A 19,794-nucleotide genomic window follows, 5' to 3' on the forward strand; every position below is an offset into this window, starting at 1 on the left:
CTGCCTTAGGAGCTATGGGGACTGGCTTTACCAAGAGGCAGGTTGAGGCTGCAGGTTCAGTTGGCAGGTGCTGTGGGAGTGTGCAATGGAGGAAAGAAAGAAAATGACCTTATACTGAGCCACACCACTGGCCCATCTAGCTCAGCATCCTTGACACTGGTTGGCAGCAGCTCTCTAGGGTTTCAGACAGGACTCTTTCCCACTTCTACGTAGAGATGTCGGGGATAGAGCTGGCAGCCTTCAAGGTTCTGAATAAAGGGTTGGTGCAAAGAGAAAGATAGAAAGTTGCCTTGCGGAATCAGAACATCAGTCCATCTCACTCAATATTGTCTGCACCGATTGGCAGCATCTCGCCAGTGTTCCAGACAGGGGTCTCTCTCAGACTTACCTGGTGTCTTGGGCTGGCTGGATGCACAGGAGTGGCGGGAGGCACCCGCCGGGGAACCCCCAGGGGAAGAAGGCTCAGAGCCAGGGGGATGGTGGTGGTCAGAGGGAGAAGAAGGAGTGGTCTGGGAGGAGGAGATGTCAGAAGCAGAAGAGGTGACAGGGTTTGGTGAACAGGAACAGGCTGCAGCAGAACACAGGCCAGACTTTGAGGCAGGAGTGGGGGGGGGGCTGGAGGGGGGTGGAGCCAGGAGACAGAGGGACAAGACGCTGAAGAGGCCAGGGAGTCTCCTCCCACTGCTGAGACCAGCTCCTCTTCACCCTGGTCTCCTATCTAGAACATGCCGGGAAATGAAACGGGCAGAGCAGAGGGTGGTTGTGCGCAGACACAGCCTGACACTGTGTGGGAAAGACTCTGGAGTTTTAGTGGGCACTGGGAAGATGGGAACCTTCAGTCATCACAGCTGCTTCAGCGGAGCAAGACCTCCTAGAAAGAGTTGCTGAGACCACCAGGCCTGAATGGTGGATTGTTTCCTTGAATAAAGAGTTGTCTTCACTGGCCTTGGGTGATTTATTGTTTTGTTGCTGACCCACACCTGACTCTAGCCCTGACACCTGGAGATGCCTGCGATTGAAGCTGGAACCTTTGGTACGCAAGGCAGGTGCTCTGCCATTGAGATATGTAATAGTTTATACCAGTCTCCTCCAGTTTGGTGCTCTCCAGATGCGGTTGAACCACAGCTCTCGACATCCTTGACTCTTTGCGATGCTACCTGGAACTGATGGGCCCCAGAGTTCAACTTCATCTGGATTCTAACTCCAAAATTTATCATCCAACAGAGCAGGGTGACCAAGCTGAGTGGCCCCACTTAGATGTTGCTCAACTCCCACCACCATCCATGCCTGTTGGCCATGCTGGCTGGGAGCTGCTGGGAACTGGAGTCCAACAAACATCTAAAGGTCAAGGACTTTCCATCCCTGTTTTATACCTGTGTAAGTGCACTTAAAATATGACCCCTGATTGGTTGGGACATGTGTCCAGGACAGGTTTGAGGAACCTGAGGTTCTCCAGATGCTATTTTGGGAAGCCGCCACAGGTGAGGACAAAGGTGGGAATAAAACTTGCATGCAAATTCTGCACCAAAGTTGTCATGCGTGGACTACAAACACAATGAGATTAAGTTGAGCACATGGGGCCAAAAGAGTCAATGAGAAAACACAGAGTCCAATTGATTGCTTATAGTGGTACTTTAATCTTTTGCTAGCTGATGTACATAAGGAAGCCAAGCATCATTGCATATGCAACATGGAAAGAGTACAAAGAAAGGAAAGACCAGATTCAGAAAACCCTGCTTTGGTAGGTACAGTGCTTTGATATGCTCACTATTATTTTATCCAGATGTTCAGTTAAAAAAAAGACACCCCCCCCAAAGTGGCTTACAAATATCAGTGTTGAGACATTCCCTGCCCTCAGGTTGCAAGTCTAAGAGACATGTCACAAAAGGGAAAGGGACTGGGAGGGAGAAGGAAAAAACAAGCTCAGTAAGTAAGTTACAGGGATTTTGTAATAAGCAGCAACAACTGGAGGTGGGGAGAATGGAGAAGAGCCAAAAGCTGCTGGTCATTCAGCAGAGCCAATGGAGGTGGCCTGGCAGACTCATCTCCCTCCACATCTCATAGCCGTGTGGTCTGCAGTAGCCTTTGTGACTTGCCAGGATAAATATATGCATGAAATCAGCCTGACAGGACATTATATTAGAGTTCTGTGGCTGGCTGATGAAAGCAGAACAGGAGGTCATGATGTTGATTTCAGCAGTTGTGGTGGCTTCCACCTCTTGATGGCTGACTCCGTGAAGGTAACTTAGTATGACTGGGTGCCATGAGGGTGACAGGCTGGAACTTGGTCGTCACCATCTTTACCAGTTGGCCATTGCCCTGGCTCTTGGCTCAGAGATCCACCGGACCCCTGCCAATGAGATCCATCTGTCCCATAACAATGAGATACACCTGATCCCTGCCAATTACGTCCAGTTGAGTTGTGACAGACATATCCGCCCGACCCTTGGCCATAAGATCCAGTTGAGTTGTGACAGACATATCCGCCTGACCTTTGGTCATGAGATCCAGTTGATTTGTGACAGTCATATCCACCCGCCCCTTGGCCGCCACAAGATCCACTTGAGCCGTGGCAGTGAGAGCCAGTTGACCCATGCCACTGAGGCTCATGGGACTTTGCAGGATTCCCACAGGGCCCTGGTGGGCACATGGGGGGCTGCTTGCACTGTTGCTTGTGTTGATGAGACATTGTCTTTGACTTTAGGCTGACCTGGAAGAAAAAGAAACAGAAACTGCATTGGAACTTCCGTGCTCCATCACAATGATATACCGCTTTGCAGAATTAGTCTTGGAACCTTTGGAAGCAACCTAATCTCATGGCATGCCCTAAGATTAGCCACTCCCAGTTAATGGTACATCCATAAATTGGGGCATGCCCATTATCTCTGCAGCCCAGGGACCTGAATTCCTGTCTAAGCTCATCCATGCAAGGATAAAAACGAGCTAGGGAGGGCTTATCAGCTTGCTGTGGGAGAGCACATCTGAAGTTGAGAGAGGAAAGACCTGTGCCTGAGGCCTTGGTTGGGTACCTAGAGCTGAGTGGGTAGAGCACCTGTTCCAAGTTCAACCCCCAACATCTCCAGGTAGGCTGGGAATGGCCCTATCTGAAACCCTGCCAGTCAGTGTGGACAGTGCCGAGCTAGTTGCACCAATGGTTTAACCTGGTGCAAGGCAGCTTCCTACATCCGTATTGAAAGTGGCCCTTTATTTAGAACCATGAGGACTGGAATATTACTCTCTTTACAGGGCAAGGGCTGTAGCTAAGCAGCAGAGCACCTACTTTGTATACAGAAGGTACCATTTTCAATCCCTAGCATCTCCCAGGTAGTCTAGAACCCCGGAGGACAGCTGACCATCAATGAAGACAAAACAGAGGTGTTGAGAGAACAAGATAGTTGGGTACATGCAGTGCTTTCCCCAGGGGGTACTCAAGGGTATGTAGTACCGTCACCTCTTTTTGTTATTTAAAAGTGTGACAGTTACTGTAACAACTTCATGGCGAGTACCGGCAGCTCTTTCTCTAGGAAAAAAAAGCACTGGGTACCTGGGTCATTGACCAGATCCAGCAGGCTCATCTTATATTCCTAGGTCGATGGATTTGATATAAAGCATCTGTGTTCCATCTCCACTGGCTTCAGTCTTGATCTAAGCCAAGCATGCAGAACTGAAGCAATCACTCGCTGCTTCCATGTTGACCCGTGGTGACTGGTACCTACTGGGATTGGTGGAGTGGAAAGCAGGGAGCCCAAAGAATTGGCGTAACCAGAGTCAATGAGAACCAAGGGATTCTAGTTTTGTCCCCATCCTCCCTGTTCAGTTCTACAAGGGCAACATTGAAGCTAAGCCAATAGTGGCTGGTGCTCATTATGACAGGTGGGGCACAAAGCATGGAGACAGTAGGGGGAGTCAGAAAGCCAATGGCAGGTGGAACCAAAAGTCTTCCTTCCTTCCTTCCTTCCTTCCTTCCTTCCTTCCTTCCTTCCTTCCTTCCTTCCTTCCTTCCTTCCTTCCTTCCTTCCTCTTCTCTCCCTCTCTCTCTCCCTCTCTCTTGCAATTATTCCAATGACTACCATTAATGCCGCGAAGCAGCTTGAAACCACTTGCAGCTTTTTTTCAACTGGACTGTAAAAAGCATATATCCCTTTAATCCCAGGGCCCTGTGGTGGCAGGGGCCCATTGGGGCTTGTAGGGTGGAAGGCAGGGAGCCCAACGGTAGGGAGCACCAGAGAGCCAATGGCAGGTTGCACCAGCTAATTATAATATTGTCCCCATCCACCTCCCTGATGGGTTCAACAAAGGCAGCACTGAGGCTAAGAAGCTGATAGTCTGGGTAACCCCTTTGGACTGGTTGCAAGACAGTAGACTTCATCTAATCCAGTGCCCTATAGACCACAATGATCAGTGATGTGCCTCCACAGGAACCAAAGAAGATCCCTTCAGCATCCTGTTCTCACAGTGGCCGCATAACCCTATGATCCTAGGAATCTACTGTAGATAGACTGCCTCTGGACCTGGGGATTCCATAAGAACATAAGAAGAACCATGCTGGATCAGTCCAATAGTCTATCAAGTCCCACATTCTGTTCTCATAGTGGCCTGAGTGGAACAGCACTCTCCTCACTAGTGATCCCCAGCAACTGGAATTTTTCATAGGCATCCTGTCTCCAACAGTGAATGGAGAATATAGCCATCATAGCTTATAGCTGATAGCCCTTTGCTCAATGAATTTGTCCAATCCTTTTTAAAACTGAATCAACCACGGAGCGAGTCACTGATAGCTACTGACAGATCTCCTCCATGAATGTGTCCAATCCTTTTTCAGAGCCATCCAAGTTGGTGGCCATCACTACCTCTGGTGGGAGAGAACTTCATAGCATGCATTGTGTGAAGAAGGCCTTCCCTTTGTCTGTCCTGAATCTTCCAACATTCAGCTTCATTGTATATCTGCAAGTTCTAGTGTCATGAGATAGAGAGAAAAACATATACTGGTCCACTATCTCCATACCCAATCAGCTGATGAAGCAACCTCCAGTCCTGAGGAAGGGATATCTGCACCCAACAGGTATTCAGGGTCACTGAGGGTGCAGAGGTCTCTTGGAGGGAGTGACCTCAGCTTCCAGGTCTCTGTAAGGGCTGAACGCTGTAGACATGAGGTTGGCAGTCCTCTCCACAATGGATACACCCAGATTCTGGAACTGAGTGGCATACCTGACATGGAGTTGATGTTTAAGCATCTTGGTTAAGAGATGACAGACATCTCCTCTTCCTTCTCCTCCATGAACCTGTCGACTCCTCTGTTAGCATTGTCTAAACTGGAATGTATTCCCAGCATGATATGGCAGCCCTCTACTGAGGGCAGCCATGAAGAATCTTTTAACAATAGAACCAGTAGGTCCACTTACCCAACACGGTCTGCTGACAAGGATGGAGGAAGAAGGCAGAAGCAGAAGAATGGTTGGTGAAAGCTGGGAAGGAAAGATCTTTTATACAGTAGCTCTCTTGACCACTGAAGGAAAAAGATGTGAGTCTCCAGTGATTTAAGTCTGACGTGATATGAGTTTCCAGTGATTTAAGCCCATATCCACCCCATTGTCACCGATAGAGTTTTATGAGAAGGATATGTGCTGTTTCCTTTCCTTAAGCAAACACCCTTTTCTCAGAGAATGTTCCCAATTTTATGAGAGAGCAGAACCTGCTTGCCAGAGGACAACGGAAGAGGACGGGGTCTGGTCATGCCAGCTGATAATGCTGCAGCAAACTGCCATGGCTGACTTTTGCTGGTACCTGAAATATGTGGAGTCTTGTCCCCACATGGTTATCTGCTAAAGGATGCCCCCTAGCAGAGGTCTTCTCCAATGCTGGCTAGCTGAGATCTTTTTAAAATTTGATATGCCACTGAACGGACGTAGTACAGTCTGCATGAGCCCTCAGAAATGCTATTGTAGAGTTGGGAAAAGAAATTATCAATGACTCCCTGATGAGGAAAGGTCACATCATTTGGGACTTTTTAGTTCAGAGTAAAGGCAAGTAAGATGCAACATGATAGGAGCTAATGAAATCATGTGTGCCATGGAGGGAGTTGATAGAGAACTTATGGACATTCAGTGAAGCTGAATCTTGGAAGATTCGGGACAGATAAAAGTACAGGTCATTTTTTATGCAACACATAGTTAGACTGTGGCACTTCCTGCTGCAGGAGGCAGTGAGGACCACCAACTTGGGTGGCTTTGAAAGAGGATTAGACAAATTCATGGAAGGTAAGGCTATCAAAGGCTACTAGCCATGATGACTATACTCTGTCTCCACAGTTAGAGGCAGTGATGCTTCTGAATTCCACTTGTTGTGACTGGACAGAGTCCAGGTGGGCAGAGTGCTGTTGTGCTCAGATTGTGCTTGCAGGCTTCCCAGAGGTTTCTGGCTGGCCACTGTGAGAACACAGTGGAAACTGTGTCTCCACCTTCATCGTTCTGCCCGGACACTGAGGTCCAGCACCAAGGGCCTTCTGGCGGTTCCCTCGTTGCAAGAAGCCAAGTTGCAGGGAACTAGGCAGAGGGCCTTCTCGGTGGTGGCGCCTGCCCTGTGGAACGCCCTCCCAACAGATGTCAGAGAGGAGAACAACTACCAGACTTTTAGAAGACATCTGAAGGCAGCCCTGTTCAGGGAGGCTTTTAATGTTTAATAGATTACTGTGTTTTATTTTTCTGTTGGAAGCCACCCAGAGTGGCTGGGGAAACCCAGCCAGATGGGCGGGGTATAAATAATAAATTATTATTATTATTATTATTATTATTATTATTATTATTATTATTATTAACAGGATGCTGGACTAGCTAAGCCTCTGGCCTCAACCAGCAGACCTCTTCTTATATGCTCTTGAGCCAGACCATCTAGCTCAGTATTGTCACAGGCAGTCATCCTCCAGCGTTGGGGGTAGGGGTGGAGAGAGAAGGGGTCACAGGAAGAGAAAAAGGAAATGGGTGAACATAGAGAGAAAGGGTTGGCGGAGGTGGGGAGGTAGGGAGAAATGGTGAGGGGAGAGAGAGAGAGAGAGAGAGAGAGAGAGAGAGAGAGAGAGAGAGAGAGAGAGAGAGAAGACACAGAGAGAGGAAGGAAGGAAGGAAGGAAGGAAGGAAGGAAGGAAGGAAGGAAGGAAGGAAGGAAGGAAGGAAGGAAGGAAGGAAGGAAGGATCAACCCTGCTTACTTTTATTCTTCACCATTTTGAGCTTTAATCCTGCTTATTATTACCGCCAGGGCAATTCACCCCTCAGTAAGAACACCAAAGGTTCTCAAACCCTCTTCTGAACTAAAAATGTCTGAATACTGCAAGACTTGGTACTCTAAGTTCTTAAACAATTCAGTTGCCCCCTGTGGCACTTTCCCCCCTTCCTACAGACTGTGTCATAGATTTATCTATAAATGCATGAGAAGGCAGGCAGTTTTATTCTGACCGCTGCTTCCCCAGCTTGGGCAAACTCAAGAAGAAGTGTGCATGCACACAAAAGCTCATACCTATGAGAAACTTAGTTGGTCTCTAAGGTGCTACTGGAAGGATTTTTTTTTTATTTTTTGTTTTGTTTTTTTATTTTTCCCCCCCTAACTCAAGCATTCTGAAATGGGACCATTTTTGCCCTAGAGAGCACCCAGCAGGTATAATCTCTCAGGGTGGTCTCCAATGAGGTTCTGCTTAGACTAGGCCGATTGAAGTTCATGAACCTCAGATTCACCAGGTCTACTCTGAGCAGGACTAGTGCTGATTTCATCCCTTACTCCGCACCCCACCCCAAGCCACACACTTTGGGAGTGGTCCAGTTGAATGTAGCAAGTTCCTTCTGACAGCACTGTGATGGTTCTTCTACCCAGGAGTCCTGTGCCAGACAGGATGGCGGGGTTGTAAATCCTACATGTGCCCATTCTTAAGGGATCTTTCAAGACATAAATTAAATGGGACATGTTGTTCTTGCGAAGGGTGGTGCCCCTCTTTATTGCTTTCTTCTTGGAAAAACTAGAGAATCGGGTGAAAAAGGCCCTGACAATGTCAGAAGGGTGGATTCTCCATGTGTCAATCTCAATTGACTTGTATGACCAGCGTCATCCACATTTCCTGATGAGACGGTGCTTACAGGGCTATATAAAGCCCTTCTTTTCCTCACTCAGAAAAGCACCCAGCTCTCCTTCTCAACTCACCTGCGTTGGCATATTGTCGGGTAAGTTGGTTCTTGGGTTTAATTTCCCCGTGCTGATAAGGAAAACTTTTTTGTCGGCTTCTTCCTGCCATTTCATGGAAGAAAAGAGAGCATGGCCAGTAGGCCTAGGCTCTGTCCCCAGAGCTGGAGGCCGCATGCCAGTTTCTGAAATTTATGACTTTCTGAATCTTAATCTCAGGAGAGCGAACAATACCAGTTTACTTAGCTGTGGTTGGTTCCAAAATAGAGCAGTTACTTTTGAGTAAGAATGCAGCTGTAATTCTCCTCCTCCCAAATTTCTACCTGGGTTAATTAATTTATTTTAAAAATTAGATATACTGCTATTTCATAGAAGTAGAAGAAACAGAAACGAGCTCAGGTGTCTTCTTACTTGTCTGCATAGGCCGGGTGGAATTTTCTTGTCAGACATTGAAAAGTTGAAACACAATGGCTTAGGGATAGATGAATCTTTTGATTTTGGTTTCTCTGTTTCTCATTCTGCCCCCCTTTTTTTTCTGCAGCAGTTTGAAATTTTGTTTTGTTTTTTTAAATCCACATGAAAATCCCTTACACATGTGCAAAATGGATGCAGATATTTGCAAGCATTTCCCGCCAATGTAATGTTTTTTCATATCCTATTTTTACCAAAATATTTTCCTTGTGTACATTTATTTATGTTTTTGTACCCATTTTGCTGTTGGAGATCTTGGCATTGCAAAATTCAGAAATGCATGAATTTTAAAGGTTGACTTCCTACTGGTTTAATAAGCAATTCCACTTCTTCCCCCATCGCTAGAATTGGTTTCTGAAGCTGTGCTGCTACACTGCAAACCCACCACTGTCTCTTTTGCTTGTTTGATTCGGAAGTTCTGAATTTTGTACAGAACACAGTAACCCAACCCATTGTACAGCATCTACTTTGCATGCAAAAGGTCCCCAGTTCAACCTGTGGCATCTCCAGTGATGCCGGGGAAAGACTCTCAGCTTGAAATCTTGGAGAGTTGCTGCCAGTCAGTGTGGATGATGCTGAGCTAGACAGTGCAGTGCTCTATCTTGGTATAAGGCAGCTTCCGACAGGGGCGTCTTACCCATAGGTGCTAGGGGTGCGGGGCACCCAGGTGCCGGGCTCTAAGGGGTGCCAGGCTGAGAGTCTGGAGCCTGAGAGTTGAGTCTGAGGAAGAGCCTGCCCTTTGGTCGGAGCGTCACGGTGGGCTCTTCTGCTGTGGGCGGCTCTGCGCTGCGAGTTCGGGGGCGACCAAGCCAGCGAGACACTGAGGCGGCGGGCCAGCTCCGCCCTCCTGTGCGCCTGGGACTGGGCAAGCTGGGGGGGGGGTGCCAGGAGGATGTTTGCACCCCGGCGCCACATATGCTTAAGACAGCCCTGGCTTCCTATTTAAATCAGCTCTTTTTTCAGAACCTTGAGGATTTTCAGAATCTCCAAGAGCTTTTTTATGTGCCCTGTTACTTTGCTTGGAAATTCTTACTCTTTGCTGTTGAACTGGAGCAAACATCATTCTGCAGAAAACTCAACTGTTGTTTGCTGTGATTCAGTGGTAAAGAGCGTGCTTTCACAAGGAAAGTGGTGGGACAAGTGGAAGTGTGGGTGAGCTTTATTTTTCAGGGAAAGACCATAGCTTGCTGACGGAGCACCAGCTTTCCATTCCACCCTTGGGCACCTGTAGCTTTGGCAGATGTTTTTCTGCTGAGCTACGGCCCTTTACAAGTGCATGGCTGGGGGGGGGTCTCACCAACATTGCCCCCCTGTAAACAAAGATAATTTAATTTCTTTCCCCAAGAGGGAGTAAGCAGGAGATCTGGGGCCCATTGCAAAATAACCGGGACTCACTCATTTCCTTAAGGAGACCCTTAGTTCCAAGGTGACTTACGTCAAGACCTAGATCCCTGCCTGGGACTGAGAGCTGCTGGAACTTAAAGCCTGCTTTCATTTCAGGTCTCCCGAAATCACACGGAAGACGATGTCACAGCAGTGTAAGCAGCCTACTTCCTGCCCACCGACCTCCTGCGGGGTTCCTTCTTCAGGATGCGGGAAGACGGGCCCACTGCCACCATGCCAGGGGCAGGTTGAACCTCAGTGCCCTGGGAATCCGTGCCAAGGGCAGGTGGATCCCTGCCACGGGTCTGGTGGTGGAAGCCAAGGCCACTGCCACTCAGCCAAGGATGACGGCTCTCATCACCAGCACCACCAGCACCACCATCAAGACTTCCAGCAAGGGAAACAGTGCTGAAGCCGTGGTTCCTGCATTGCGGGTGGTTGGACTTTGGGTCCGTCTCAGCTCTACGGTTCCATGATTCTATCCCTCGCAGCCAACGCACTCTTCCATAAATGAAAGCATATCAATAAAATGCTTCCTGCAGTCAGCTGCCCACATCTGTTTCTCTTTGTTCTTTATGTCATTCTTTGATTCAGCACAGATCTATCTTCCTTCTGCTAGGTCGATTTCATGTGCATGTTATATGGTATGGTATGGTTTCATGTGTATGAAACCCAAAGGGCTTCTGCAAACACACCAAAGGACTCTTTGAAGCACAGCAAAGGGCAGTTCTAGATACAACAAAGGGGCTGTTCTAAGCACAACAGAGCACTGTTCTAGAAACATTATAGGGCTGTTCTAAACATACCAGTTCGAAAGCACGTCAAAGTGCAAGTAGATAAATAGGTACCGCTACAGTGGGAAGGTAAATGGCGTTTCCGTGTGCTGCCCTGTTCGCCAGAAGCGGCTTTGTCATGCTAGCCACATGACCCGGAAGCTGTACGCCGGCTCCCTCGGCCAATAATGAGAGATGAGCACTGCAACCCCAGAGTCGTCTGCGTCCGGACCTAATGGTCAGGGGTCCCTTTACCTTTACCTTTAAACATACCAGTGAGCTTTTCTAGCCCTACAAAACAGCTATTCTAGGCACACCAAAGGGATGCTGTAGCCACACCAAAGGACTGTTCTAGATGCACCAAATGGTGGCTTTATCCACACCAAAAGAGCTACTCTAAACACGCCAAAGGACTTAAGGGCATCCCAGACCCCAGATTTGTCAACACTCACACCCGATCCCACAGCTCCTCTGATTCTGATCCACTCTGTCAGCATTCGTAGCAAAGCTAGGTCAGTGACTGAACTGATGTTAAGTATCTGAGATTTAAAGATATTTCAGACCTTTTGAACCATTAGAGGTTTCAGCTGGTAGCAATGCGTGGAGCCTTGCTAAGAAGTTTTACTGTTGTTGTTTTTTTCCAAAGAAAAAGCAACAACATTAGAGCCTTGCTGGATCAGACCAACAGCTTGCCTAGTCCAACATTAGGAAAGGGGTGTGGCTCAGCTGTAGAAAATCTCCCTTGCATGCAGAGGTCTCAGGTCACAATCCCTGGCATCTCTAGGTCTGAAACCCTGGGCATCCACTGCCAGTCAGTGAAGACAACGCTGAGCTGGATGAACCAATGGTCTGACTTGGTATAAGGCAAATCCCTATATTGCTATTGCAGCCTTGCAGTGCCAGCCCAATGCCCAGGGTGGCTTAACACCCAATCCCTCTTCAGAGGGATCTTTGGGAATTGTAGCACTGGAAGAGGAATATGAGTTTCCTAGTACCTCTCAGTACGCTTAGCAAACTATAGTTCTCATTATTTGTGGGAAGCCATGACAGCTTCAAGAGGTATCATCGTGCTTTAAATGTATGGTGTGAAAGTGGCCTTAGCTAGACTTCAACTCTATACCGTTCTCCCGCTCTCCCCTATTATGTGAAGCATCAGGTACTACACATGCTCCGGACGTGGGTGGCACTGTGGTCTAAACCACTGAGCCTCTTGGGCTTGCCGATCGGAAGGTTGGTGGTTCGAATCCCTGCAACGGAGTGAGCTCCCGTTGCTCTGTCCCAGCTACTGCCAACCTAGCAGTTCAAAAGTGTAAGTAGATAAATAGGTACCGATGTGGCAGGAAGGTGAATGGCATTTCCGTGCGCTCTGGTTTCTGTCACGATGTTCCGTTGCACCAGAAGCGGTTTAGTCCTGCTGGCCACATGACCCGGAAAGCTGTCTGTAGAAAACACTGGCTCCCTTGGACTGAAAGCAAGATGAGCACTGCAACCCCATAGTCGTCTTTGACTGGACTTAACCATCTAGGGGCCCTTTACCTTTACCTTTTACACATGCTCCATCCATTTCACACATTCCTCACATCCCGGCACCCAATGATGTGCAGTCAGCAATCCTAGAATCATGGAGCTGGAAGAGTCCTCAGCGGTCATGTGGTCTAATACCTTCCTAATGCAGGAAATTTACAGCTATGTGCCAAATTTGGTGCCCAAGCAGATGATAAACTATAGACACCCTGGAGCAAAGAAAGTGATGTCTATGAGGAAACATTCAGGGTACCTGAAAGCTTCCTCTCTGTTCCAAAAAACAAAGTGTATCTGAAGTAGGCTGAGGGAGCCGGAGTTTGTCCGCAGACAGCTTCCAGATCATGTGGCCAGCATGACTAAGCCGCTTCTGGCGAAACCAGAGCAGCACACGGAAATGCCGTTTACCTCCCCTCCTATTTATCTACTTGCACTTTGATGTGCTTTTGAACTGCTAGGTTGACAGGAGCAGGGACGGAGCAACGGGAGCTCACCCCGTCGCAGGGATCCAAACCGCTGACCTTCTGATCAGCAAGCCCTAGGTTCAGTGGTTTAGACCACAGCACCACTCGTGTTCCCTCATATACATATTTCCAAAAACCAAAAATTGCCTATGAGAATTCTGTAAGCTGCATAGAACACAGACATCATTTCAGTTGGTCAGTCAGTTAGTTTATTGTGTTTTAGCAGGTAACATCATCATCATCAACAACAACAACAACAACAACAACAACAGAGATTGACATTTCTGCTCCTTAATCTTTAAAGGATAAATCCAGTGCTTTCCCCCCTAAAAAATGTTTAGGGGTACTCTGATTTTGACACAAGAAAATAACCATTTTATAGTTCAAATCAGAGAAAATAAATACCGTGTTTCCCCCTTTTTAAGACGTAGTCATAATATAAGCCATGGCAGGATTTGAAAGCTTTTGTAAAATTTAAGCCATACCCTGAAAATAAGCCATGCCGCCGCCTGCCAGCGCTGGGCATGGGAGAGAGCAGGAGACTGATCAGCCACTGCGGCATCGCGCTGCCAGAGACTCGCAGCCACTGAGGAGCTCGCGGCACTGGGGCTTGAGGGCGGCTCTCGCCTTGCCGCCCTTTCTCCCGCTCCCGGGGGAGACGCGGCTTCCATCCCCCGTTGCCAAGGAAATGGCCCAGGGGAGAGACGCCAGAGCGGAGGTGCCGCCCGGCTGTTGCCACCGCCGAAAACGGCAATGCTTAGGGCCGCCTCCTCCTCGCGCGAGATGAAGTAAGGCCCCTCGAGCGGTCCAGGGCTCGCTTCCGAATGCGCAGGGATAGGGCTGCGCCATTAAACTGCTTGCAAACTCCTTGGAAAAAAGAAACGTGTCCTGCAGAGCCCAGATCAAGGAGGTGGCCTGCGGGGTTGTCGCCGCTCAGCACCGCGCAGAGCGCCGGATTAAGGAGCCGGTCTGCAGAGTCGGCGCCCAGCAGCGCGGCGCTGGATTGGGGAGGCGGTGCTTCGTGCGGAGCTGCTGGGCACCGACCCTGCAGACCGGCTCCTCGATCCGGTGCTCTGGGCGGTGCTTCTGGGCGCCGACCCGGCAGGCCACCGGATCGAGGAGCCGGTCTGCAGGGTCGGCGCCCAGCAGCTCCGCACGAAGCACCGCCTCCCCAATCCAGCGCCGCGCTGCTGGGCACCGACTCTGCAGACCAGCTCCTTAATCCGGCGCTCTGCGCGGTGCTGAGCGGCGACAACCCCGCAGGCCACCTCCTTGATCTGGGCTCTGCAGGACACGTTTCTTTTTTCCAAGGAGTTTGCAAGCAGTTTAATGGCGCAGCCCTATCCCTGCGCATTCGGAAGCGAGCCCTGGACCGCTCGAGGGGCCTTACTTCATCTCGCGCGAGGAGGAGGCGGCCCTAAGCATTGCCGTTTTCGGCGGTGGCAACAGCCGGGCGGCCCCTCCGCTCTGGCGTCTCTCCCCTGGGCCATTTCCTTGGCAACGGGGGATGGAAGCCGTGTCTCCCCCTGGAGCGGGAGAAAGGGCGGCAAGGCGAGAGCCGCCCTCAAGCCCCAGTGCCGCGAGCTCCTCAGTGGCTGCGAGTCTCTGGCAGCGCGATGCCGCAGTGGCTGATCAGTCTCCTGCTCTCTCCGATGCCCAGTGCCAGCGCAGCTGGGCGCCAACCCGGCAGGCCGCCTCCAGCAGCAGCAACGTGGCAGAAGGAGAAGGAGGCTTGCTGCACGTCCTGAGCCCTGAGTCCGTGGGACCCAGCAGCAGCAACGTGTACAGTATTTTTTTTTTTAAAAAAAAGACACCCCCCGAAAATAAGCCATAGGCTTGTTTTCTTGGGTAAAATAAATATAAGACGGTGTCTTAAAATGTGGGAAACACGGTACAGTAAATGGACAAAAGTACCAAGATTCACAAAATGTTTAGGGGTATGCGTACTCCTGTGTCCCCCCAGGAAAAAAGCACTGGATAAATCATTTCTCATACAGTACCTGCTTTAGGTTTAATAGCACAGATTTGTAGAGGCTTAGCAATAAATCTAGATATTCTGAACATAGCTGCCAAGTCTCCCGTTTTTCGTGGGAACCCCCCCGGATTTTAATCCGTTTCTCGCTGTTATCCTGAATAGAAAAAAATCCCAGAAATCCCCTGGATTTCCTACCTGCCAGGGAGGCTCCATTTCGGGTTCCGCTCTGCCCATGTCTGGGCACCAGAAATCGGGCAGAGCAGCACCGGAAGTTGCTTCTATGCATATCCGGACATGCGTAGAAGCAACTTCCGGTGCCGTGCCGCTGCTGATCCCACATTTTTTCAGCGGGAGACTTGGCAGCTATATTCTGAAGGATATATACTTCTTTGCATCAGACAGCAAAAAACTAATCTTTGCTAGCGACGAACTTCCCTTCTGCGATTTTAACAATCCAATCTGTTAGTGGGAGGACTTTTAATCCTGGAGGACATTTTTTGCTGATATTACTCTGCCAAGGGCCTCTACTAGTGGTTCCCAAACTGTTTGGGCCCTCTTGTCTCTTAGTACCTCCCTTAGGTAACCCCACAGCCACCCTGGGGCTCTACTGCCCAGTTTGGGAACCCCTGGCCTATATTCATTAATGATGCTGTGCAAAGCAATTAATGCTGCTATGGCTAATGCTTAAGAGGCTAGGCGTCTCTCAAGCCAAAATGTAAGAATTGCTGTCCATACTTGTCCATTCTTAGAAAGAAAGGGAGATGCAATTAAGAATTTGGAAGACATAGTGGTTGAGCAGGTTTGGGTAGTTCGGTGGAGTCTTCCTGGAACCCAGCACAAACGAAGAAGCCAGTTGTCAGGCTTCCGGTTGACCACGCCATCTTGCTCAGACGGGGGTCCGCACAGCGGAGCGGACCTCGGCGCTTCAGAGGTGGAGGGAATCGTTCCAGCGAAGCGAAACCTCCTTAAAAGCCCCAAATCGAGCTTTTTGGGGACAGATTTTGCCTGGCGGCGCCAAAAGCGGGCTCTCTCCTCCCCGGATCGGCTTTGTTTAAGCCCCCGAGAGTGAGGAGGTGAACCGCGGCGGACAGGCTGACATTGCTGCTCTGAGAGTGCGAAGCTGCGAGTCTGGGAAGTGGAGGGGGCCAATTCTTCAAAGAACATTCAGCAAATGAATAGACTGTGAGTAATTTGGATTCTTTGGAATGTAAATTAAGGCAACAATTTGGACCTGGGAGAGAGGGGAAAAGAGGAAGCCACCCCCCCCCCTACGGTAACATAAGAGACAGTAAACAGAAACCCGAAGCCGTAAACAGAAGATTTCAACTTAAAAGGATTCCTCAAAGGCATCAAAGAGAATCTCCCCTAAATGCAGGGTAAAAGGGGAGAGAGACTGTGGTTGTGATTGCCCTGCAGAAAGAAGTTAAGACTAAGAAAGACCTTTCTGTTCCTCGGGAGCCGGCAGCCCAGACAATCCAGTGAGTTGATCAGGATTTATAGTTAAATTCTATTTCTATCTTTATCTCTGGACTTTTTGGAAATTCTTTTTTGGTTTATATACTTTTGAAATGTGAGTTCGAACTTTATTTTTAAGAATGCAGCCAGCTTGTTAAAATGGAGTCGAGAAAATAGACTGCGATTATATTCCACCCCATGTGACAAGTTTTGACCTTGACAGGACTGAACTATGTCAACAAAAAGGTACCCGCCTGAGTTTCAGCGGACTGTTTTGACCTTAATGTGGGAAGCAAGAATAGAACTATGTCAAGAGGAGACACAACGGCAAGTGTTACAGCAACAATTCCAGATGATGATGGCAGAATATGATTTCTTAGAAGATGAAGCTTTTGAAACTGAAGAAGACGAATGTGAGAATGACAATGATGAGGACTGTGATGACTTAACACAAAATGAAGCCCATCACGAAAAAAATGATGATTTTACTCTACAAAAAGTTGGATGGAGTGCCTCCCCTTCGAGGGGGGCACGATTGGACTTACTGGAACTCCAGAATGACCACAGGGAAGAAGGAAAAATTAAGCAGAGAAGAGAAGAAGCTCAGGGGTCTGATATGGAGGCCTGGATGGCAAAAGACTGTAAACAGGGGGTGGGGTGAAGGGAAAGTGAAGTTGTGATTGTAAGGATGGGTTAATAGGACTATAACTGGACTGCTGACTATGGAACTTGCTGGATTGGTGGGGTGGAGCCAGTACTCGGGGGGGTGTAAGGTTAGTTTGGGAATAATTATAGGTTTAAAAAGTGAATAGATTCTGGAAAAAGGTGAAAATATGGAGGCCTATAGAGGGGTAAAAATTAGGCACGGGAAGAAAAAATGGGAGTTTGATTTCTCAGTGATTGGACAATAGGCGAAAGTGATAATAGTTAGTTTAAAAGTGGTACAAGATATAAAGGTGTATGTTATAAAATATGAACTATGAAACTGTTGAAGATGATAAATAAGGGAGGAAAACCGGGGAAGGGGGGAGGGTGGGGAAGCCCACAAAATATGGTTTAACAATTATGAATTTAACAATTATGATGATTTTTTTTGTCTTTTTTCCTTTTTGTCTTTTTTCTTCTTCTCTTTTTTCTCTTTTTCTCTTTTTGTATTTTCTTTTTTTTTTTTTTTGGTATGACAATAGATGGTTGGATGGATGAACTCCTGCGTACTGCCCTGGTTCACTGGAGCTTCCTGGTGGCAGGGGGGGGGGCTTCGGGGGCAGGGGAGGGGGAGGAGGACAGAAACCCAATCATAAAATGGACCACTTCTGACTGTTCACCTGCGTGGGATACTTCTGTGGCAGGGGAGGACCCATGGAGGGGGGTGGGAAGAAGGTGGAAAAGGTGTATATGTATGTACCATCTTTTGTAATTTGTAAAATCAATAAAAATTATGTTTAAAAAAGAAGAAAAAAGAAGCCAGTTGTCAGCTTTCTTCCTTTGCAAATTTTGCCGCCACACTCTCGCCTCCCGGTTTTCATCAGGAGAGTATGAGATGATAGGAGTTGAAAGGAATCCAGGACTGGAAGTCACCAAAGTGTAATACAACATCTCTTGGTTCTATTTGACATGGACACAGTGACTCCGAGTCTTTTAATCCTTTCTAAATTATGGTACAGTGGTACCTTGGTTTCCGAATGGCTCAGTTGACAAACAAATCAGCTCCCGAATGCCACAAACCTGAAAGTAAGTGTTCTGGTTTGCGAACGTTTTTCAGAAGCCGAATGTCTGTTTTGGCTGTCGGCATTGTTTCTGTTGCCAATCAGCCAATCAGAAGCTGCCCCTTGGTTTTCGAACATTTTCCAAGTCGAACGGACTTCCAGAACAAATTGAGTTTGAGAACTAAGGTACCACTGTATTTTATAAAAATAAGGAAACTGCACAGGAGAAGGAATGTGATGGGTTAGGTAGTTGCAGTACAGAGCAACCTCACACGACTGTTTTTCAGACAACATATAATGAGACTGAAGGAATGCCTGTATTTCTGGCCTATGCTGATGGAAGTTTAGACCAATTCTTATAAGAAAAGGCCATCAACACCACTTCCCCAATTTGCTTGGATGCAGCTAAATTAAGATGCAGGGAATAACAGGATTCTGTGCTTGCTTAGAGGTGTATCATGGAAGAAGCATCCTGGGGCACCCACTGGTGTGATGTGGTCCTTTATCTTGTCTGTATTGCATTGTATATAACAAAATTGTATTTTGTTCTTGTATGTAACCATATCATGGAGGAAAAGGGAAACAAGTCTTTGATGGAAGCAACCCGATAACCTCATTTGTCCACGAGCAGCAATTCCCCTCCTCGGACCCAAGATGGATGTGGCAGAGAAATGGGAACCATCGTATTCAAAAGTGGGAGCTGTTATTAGGGGGCTGAGGGAGGGAAGCAATTAGTAAGGCACTCATATGTACACACACAGAGAGATGATAGAGAGATAAAGTTTTCTTCCTGCAAGGAGCTTAGGTAAGCATAGGTGGGAGGTGTACTATTTGACCTACACAACACACCTATGCGTGGTGTAGTGGTTAAGAGCGGTGGACTCGTAATCTGGTGAACCGGGTTCGCTTCCCCGCTCCTCCACATGCAGCTGCTGGGTGACCTTGGGCTAGTCACACTTCTCTGAGGTCTCTCAGCCTTACTCACCTCACAGAGTGTTTGTTGTGGGGGAGGAAGGGAAAGGAGAATGTTAGCTGCTTTGAGACTCCTTAAGGGGAGTGAAATGTGGGATATCAAGTCCAAACTCCTCCTCCTCCTCCTCCTCCTCCTCCTCCTCCTCCTCCTCCTCCTCCTCCTCCTCCTCTTCTTCTTCTTCTTCTTCTTCTTCTTCTTCTTCTTCTTCTTCTTCTTCTTCTTCTTCTTCTTCTTCTTCTTCTGGTCCCTAGCCAAATTGTAGAGCGCAAGCTAGAGTTGCCAGCCTCTCCACCTCCCGAGCAAGAGATTTATGGGGGTGGTCCTGGTGGGCAGAGGGCCTTCTCGGTAGTGGCATCCACCCTATGGAGCACCCTCCCATCAGATGTCAAAGAAATAAACAGCTACTTGACATTTAGAAGACATCGGAAGGCAACCCTGTATAGGGAAGTTTTTAATGTTTGATGTTGTAAAATGTTTTTCATATTCTATTGGGAGCTGCCCAAAGTGGCTGGGAAAACCCAGCCTGGTGCCCAGGGTATAAATAATAATAATAATAATAATAATAATAATAATAATAATAATAATAATAATATATTATTCTTAAGAAGTGAAGTAACCCCCAAGAAATGTCAAGATAACTGAAGACCTGGCAACTGATTCTCTCCCCTTTCATTTCCACTGGCAACAATTCAGAAGGCTATTGGCACAAGGCAATTGTATATTCTGTCCCATGCCATTGACCATGCTTCGCCACACTTTCCCATGCCATTGGTTGTATTCTTCCCATGCAATTGACTCTGCTTGCCCATGCTACCCACCCTGCTTCTCCACACTTTCCCATGCAGTTGACCATGCTTATCCCTGCATGGTGATGTGCAAGCAAAGCTGCATCATGAAGTGACCAAGTAA

The sequence above is a fragment of the Zootoca vivipara genome, chromosome 16 (genome assembly GCF_965207765.1).
Source record: "Zootoca vivipara chromosome 16, rZooViv2.hap1.1, whole genome shotgun sequence".
NCBI lineage: Eukaryota > Metazoa > Chordata > Lepidosauria > Squamata > Lacertidae > Zootoca > Zootoca vivipara.